Source organism: Penaeus monodon, chromosome 11 (genome assembly GCF_015228065.2).
Source record: "Penaeus monodon isolate SGIC_2016 chromosome 11, NSTDA_Pmon_1, whole genome shotgun sequence".
Taxonomy (NCBI): domain Eukaryota; kingdom Metazoa; phylum Arthropoda; class Malacostraca; order Decapoda; family Penaeidae; genus Penaeus; species Penaeus monodon.
In genome coordinates this window covers 4,151,339-4,158,838 of record NC_051396.1, presented here as the reverse complement: position 1 = coordinate 4,158,838, position 7,500 = coordinate 4,151,339, and positions in this window count along the sequence as shown.

The following is a 7,500-nucleotide window of genomic DNA, read 5'->3' as shown; positions in this document are numbered from 1 at the left end:
TAAGAATCACACACACACACAAAGTCTTCCTTTCCTTTCTTCTCCCTTTCTATTTTTACTTCCCTTCTGTAATCATTTCCAGACAAGCTCATCCTCATTTATCTATCTATCTATACTTTTATTATTATTATCATTATTTTTCCTAGACGCATCGGCAAGAGCCAACTGCCGATCCGTGTTCGTATGTGCGCGTTCGAATGCGTGCGTTGCGACTTTCATACACCCACTACTCCCGCAAAGGACTGTCATTTGCCGTTGATATTGCAGACGAGAAGCTTGGTTGCACGCTTTTACAGGGTTATTGACGAGAAGGATGTGACTTGTTCGGGGTCTTATGGTCGAACTAAATGTTGCATCCTCCGTTTTCTGTTGCACTACGGTTGCAGGTTGCAGGATGCATTCGGTGGTTATAATGCTTTTTGTTTTAAGGAAATTGGGTAATTATTTTTTTTTATTAGGAGGGTTTTATAACGAGAGTAATGACGACGGTAAAGATTGATGATAACATTCATGGTGGTAATGATAATAAATATTATTACTATCGTTTTTATTATTTTTATTTGTGGTAATATCACCAACCTTTCTGCTGTTATTATCATCAATATTATTATTATCATGAATATAATTTTCTTAATAATAATAATAATAATATTAATAATGATAATAATAATAATATTAATAATAGTAATAATAGTAATGATAATAATAATAATAATAATAATAATAATAATAATAATGATTATTATAATAACAGTAACAATAATAATAATGATAATAATGATAATTATCATAATGATAATAGATATTAGGATTCACATTTCTTGAAATCTTAATTAATTTTACAACACTGATCTGAAATTCAGAAAGTTCTATTTACTCTATATATTTTAAATTTTACACTATAAAACGTCATAAGTACGACCACTACGACCACAAACCACACATTTTAAGAATATTTCATTTGGAAAAAAGTAAAAAAGAAAAAAAAAGAAGAAAAATGTTTAAAAAAAATGTAATCAAACTCTCGAATTATTATCATTATTATTTATTATTCATTTATTTATTTTTTCAAATTTATTTTGTCTTAAGAAGTTGTGATGCTCCCCCCCCCTACTATGTTTCCGCCGAGGGACATATTTCAAACGTTTTACCAATACTTAAAAAAAAGAAAATTTTTTGACGAGTAGAAAGTTTGATAACCTTTCAATACATGTTCCAGAGACCCTTGGCATTATTACAGTCAATACTTTTTTTTTTTGAAAATATGACTGTTCTTTCTTTTACATTCTTAAGGTTGGGAAAAGTAGTAATCAGAAAATTTCATTTTATTCCTGTTGTGTTCAGAATATAATTTAATGTCTCTCTCTCTCTCTCTCTCTCTCTCTCTCTCTCTCTCTCTCTCTCTCTATCTATCTATCTCCCTCTCTCTCTCTCTCTCTCTCTCTCTCTCTCTGCCGATATCTAAAAACATCAAACAACTGACTCTTTAATCCAACCCGAGATCCGCCCACGGTATATTTTTTCATACTTCAATTAAATGGTATATCCAGGTTAAATTGGGCTGTGATTTGGTCTTCCCTTATCTCCTGGTGCTACATAATTTCTCGTTATAAGGGCGTATGTTGAATTTAGAAAAGCTAATGTACAAAAAGGGATTTGTCTGTGCGTGTGTTCGCATATATGTACATGTGTGTATATATATATATATATATATATATATATATATATATATATATATATATATATATATATATATATTATATATATACACACACACACACACACACACACACACACACACACACACACACACACACACACACACACACACACACACATATATATATATCTGCATACGTAAACTGTGCGTGCATAAACAAATGCTTAATCTCGTGTACGCAATTTGCTCATAATGGCCACAGGAAGCTTCCTTGGCGAAGCTTCTTTGATGATCTTAGTGTTTCATGTGAACTTTGTTTTTTTTGTTTTTTTTTCTGTTTTTTTCTCTCTCCTTGTTCTCCTCTTTCGTTGTATTTTTGTTTTGTTTTTCTTCCTCTTCGTCTTCTGTTATTTTTAGTGTTTATTTTTTCTTTCTCTTCGTTTCTAGTTCCCTTTCGTTGTTTCTCTTTCTTCGTTTTCTTCATATTTTCTTCATCTTCCTCCTTATTCTTCTTCCCTCTCTCCCTTCCTCTTCCTCTCCTTCCTCCTCGGTTCCCTCTCTTCCTCTTTCCCTCCTACCCTTCCTCTCCCTCTTCCTCCCTCCCTCCTTCCCTTCCCTTCTTCTCTCTCGTTTTATATTGGTTTTGTTTCGTTTTTCTTCTTCTTCGTCTTCAGTTCCGTTTTCTTTTGGAATTCCGTCTTCTGTTGGAATTCCGTTTTCTTTTGGGATTCCGTTTTCTTCTGGAATTCCGTTTTCTTTTGGAATTCCGTTTTCTTTTTGGAATTCCGTTTTCTTTTTGGAATTCCGTTTTCTTCTGGAATTCCATTTTATTTTTGGAATTCCGTTTTCTTTTGGGATTCCGTTTTCTTTCTGGAATTCCGTTTTCTTTCTGGAATTCCGTTTTCTTTTGGAATTCCGTTTTCTTTTGGAATTCCGTTTTCTTTTGGGATTCCGTTTTCTTTTGGGATTCAGTTTTCTTCTGGAATTCCGTTTTCTTCTAGGACTTCCGTTTTCTTTTTGGAATTCCGTTTTCTTTCTGGAATTCCGTTTTCTTTTTGGAATTCCGTTTTCTTTTTGGAATTCCGTTTTCTTTCTGAAATTCCGTTTTCTCTTCCATTAAAACAAGTGAACTCCAAACGATCTCAGATTAACGTTCGTCTCTTCTCTGTAAAACGACGCAGCAAAAATAACTTATCACATCGCACTGGGAATGAAAGAAAATATTTAAAGATGAAAGTCACTTTCTAAGAATCAGAAGAAAGAGAAGAAGGAGAAGAAGAAGGAGAAGAAAAAAAAAGTGGAGGGGAAAAGAACGAGAGAAAAAGAGAAAAAGAGAGATTATGTTTCTGAGTATTTATAGAGAGTGTATCTAATATATACTTTTTTCTCTCCTTAAGAAAAGTGTGTGACTTTTTTTTTCTACGTTAACGCGCGTATGTTGCAGAGAAAAAAAAATGCAAGTTGAATTAAATTCTTGCAAGCAACGTAAAGGCTATTAATGAATACTAATGTTGAATACTAATGAATGTTGCTGTTGGTTATTTTGTTATAGTAATAATCATAAACGTAATTGTTAGAGATGATCAAGATAACAATAATGATAACATGATAACGATGTTTGGTAATGACAACAGTAGCAGAAGAATAACAATTATGTCGACGATAATGATCTGAAACATAATGGAAACATCAGTAAGATAATGATGATAATGATACGAATCATCATATATTTACATGCACATCAACAGCTGGGTTTGTTAACGGCGGGAAAAGAATGATTTTTCTTCATCTCGAAACTATCGATTATATAAACATCCATCAGTGAACGAAGAACTGGAGGGTAATACTAAAGTAATCTTGAACTGAATCCAGACCTTCAGAAAATGCGGAGAGACCGGCTCCGTGTCTCTGGTCATGCAATTCCCCAAGTTTTTGACGGGAAAACAAGTTTCTTTGAGTGGCCCGAGTGTGTCCATGTGCTTGCATCTCTCCGTTTGTGTCTGCGGAGGAGAAAGATCTTGGAGTGCGTCACTCTTATCTATTCGTTCTTTTTTTTCGTTGTGCTTCAACACACACACACACACGCACACACACACACACACACACACACACACACACACACACACACACACACACACACACACACACACACACACACACACACACACACACACACACACACACACATACATCTCTCTCTCTCTCTCAGACTGACAGAACAAACAGATAAACTCTCTCTCTCTCTCTCTCTCTCTCTCTCTCTCTCTCTCAGACTGACAGAACAAACAGATAAACACACACACACACAAGCGAAATAAACAGACAGAGATGCAATACATATACATACACCTACATATGCTCATTTCCTTTGTAAACCTCCCTCATCAATAGCCTTTTGCGAAGACAGAGAGCACTCTCTTTACACACACATGCTGCAACACACAAGATGCTGATCGACTGATATATCAGCGAGGAATGTGTCCGTATTTTATCACGAGACTCTCCTGATACGGTAAATTGCAAGCTGGAAATACTCTTGCAAGCGAGTTATCTGCAATTAGAATGTTGCAAAAGGGAAAACTATTAATTTTTTCTGGTTTAGTCGAAGTATAAGATTTTTTAATATAATGATATTTACGTTGTTCTGGTTTGATTACAGTTATAAATATAAAGGTAAAAGTTACAATGATGATATTATTACCCACAATAGTCAGAGCGTAAAAAAAGGTATATGCTATTATTATCGTAGTAATGTTTAGAAGAAAGAGGGATGTAAGGAAAATGAAAATGAAGAGAATAGGGGACGAAGCAGAAGAAGAAGATGATGAAGACAACGACAAGAACAGAGAAGAGAAAGAGGAGGAAGAGGAAGAAGAAGAAGAGGAATAATAAAAATAATAATAATAATGATAATAATAATAATAATAATAATAATAATAATGATAATGATAATGATAATAATAATAATAATAATAAGAGAAAGATGAAGAAGAAAAGGTAGAAGAGGTAAAGGAAGAAGAAAAAAGTAGAAAGAAAAAGAAGAAAAAGGTGCAAAATAAGAATAAAAAAGAAAGAAAAACGAAAAAAAGAAGAAGCAAAAAAAAAAAGAAAAGAAAAAAAATAAAAAATAGATGAAAAAAAAATAAAAAAAAAAAGGAGAAGGAAGAAACTAACAAATGTAAAAGAGACGAAAAGGAAACGAAACAATTCAAAATCAAAACAAGCAAGAAAGAACCTTGAGATCACAGACTGAGCAAGCTGTTAAATTTCTCAGCGCAAACAGCGAAAATTTCTCTGTGTGTGTTTACGTGTTTCTCGAGGCGAGGCGAGCAAGGTTACACACACACACACACACACACACACACACACACACACACACACACACACACACACAACACACACACACACACACACACACACACACACACACACACACACATACACACAAACACACACACACATACACACAAACACGCACACACAAACACACACACGCACACACACATACACACACACACACAAACACATACACACACACTGTAGTGTGTATGTATATGCATGTATATGTACGTGTGTGTATGTCTACGTGTTTAAGTGTTGTGCGTGTGTCTATGTATGTGCGTGTTGAAGTATTGTTTGTGTGTGTACGCGTGAGTGTTTAAGCGATTTGTGTGTGTATGCGCGTACGTGTGTGTGTGTGTTTACGTGTGCGTGTACGTGTGTGTGTCGCCTTCGCAATATGCAAGCAACAAAACGTTTATTCTTCGCATATTGCTGAAAAGTTGGACTTGCAAGAGCAAAGGGAATTGTTATTGATCGCGTCGTTTCTTCGATACAGGAAAGGAGAACAGAGAACACCCGGAGAAAGAGGGAATAAGGAACAAGAGTGAAAAAAATAAAGAAAAGAAGAGAAATAAGGAAAGATAAACAAGTAAATGATTAGAAAAAAAAATCGTTAATTGGAGGACGCGAAAACTACCTTAAAGAAAGACAGAAAGAAAGAAAGAAAAAAAGAAAAAGTAAAGAAAAGCAAAGAAAAATGAAGAAACAAAATCAAGAAAACACGAAGAAACAGAAGTTTAAAGAGTCGTTAGCAACCCTTTTTCAATAGGCCTAAAACTGGCTCTTTTACGAATCAGTGTAGTCGCTATGAAATAGAAAAAAAAGGAAAAAAGAAAGAGAGAGAGAGAGAGAAAAAAAAAATGAAAATGGGAAAAAAAGATGGAAAAGAGAAAAAACAAAAGAAAAAGTTATAAAAAAAAAAAAAAATGTAATGGAGGAAAAAAAGAAAAAGAAAGAAAAAAGAAAAAAGGAAGAAGTGAAAAAAAAGAAAATAGAAAATAAAAACAAAAATGAAAAAAAAAAAAAAAATTACGTTACGAGGAAATTATCAGGAAATTATATATATAATTAATTTCGTTGATTTATACAATACATACACCCTACTTTATTGAGTGTTTTCTCCTACTTTAAATAAAAGTTAAAATTATAGTTAAACATCTCTTTTTAAATAACAAAGCAAAGTTAATATATAATAAAAACAAAACAAAGCAAAACAAAACAAAAACAAAAAAGTTTACCGGGAATATCTCATTGAGTGCCCCCCCCCCTTTTAGAATTAAGTGTAACTTTAAATGATTAATCAATGATTTCAAACTGACAGTATTAATATTATTAATTAGTGCAATTCAAGGTTTGGAGTTAAATCTTTGCAAAAAATCATTGCATTTATTAACTGAATGTTATCAATGCGATATAATAAAATCGCAATACCAAACTTTACGTGAAACAAATAATAAAGATATTTACGTTCCTAATTCTTTAAATATAACTAGACAGTTATGACTAAATGTTATGTAAATATCAATCATCAAACTTGATGAAAACAAAATCAACAATATTCAAAACTACGTCATATCTTCGTGAATCAAATGCTATAAAACAAAATAGCAATTGTTTCCAATCAACTCATTTCCAATTTTAATGTTCCTCCTTACAAAAAAAAAAAAAAAAAAAAAAAAAAAAAAAGGAAATATGTTTATTATCTACAGATGTGAACGCAGATTTAGAAAGTAAAGGCGGTAAATATATCTATTCATTAAGTCAATATATATTTTTTTTCATCTATAGAATCCAATATAGAAATCATAGGCGTATTTTTTTTTTACTCAAAACGAGTTACGCATTTACGCAGCTGTCTATATGTCTATATGTTTATCTATCTGTATAACTATCTATCTGTCTACCTATCTATCTGCCTGTTTAACTGTGTTTCTCCCTTGTTTTATCTATCTATCTGTCCTTCTATATATGTATGTATGTATGCGCGCGTGTGTGTGTGTGTGTGTGTGTGTGTGTGTGTGTGTGTGTGTGTGTGTGTATGGACGTATGTATGGTTCTATGTGTGTGTGTATGTATGTATGTTAGTATGTATGTATGTATGTATGTATGTGTGTGTGTGTATGTATGTATGTATGTAGGTGTATGTATGTTTATATATATATGTATATATATATATATATATATATACATATATATATATATATATATATATATATATATATATATATATATACATATATATATATATATATAGTGTGCAGGTATGTGTATATATGTGCATGTGTGTATGTGTATGTGCATGTGCATGTATGTGTGTAAGTGTGTATGGATGTGTGTATACGTGTGTATGTATATGCATATAAAGGATACAAATAAAAATGAATATTTTCACAGCGGAAGAGATGTATTTGACCATTTTCGATCATATATATATAACAAAAAACAAAACAAAAAACTTCTTTAGTCATTTGAAACTCTTGTATATACATTTTCCATTT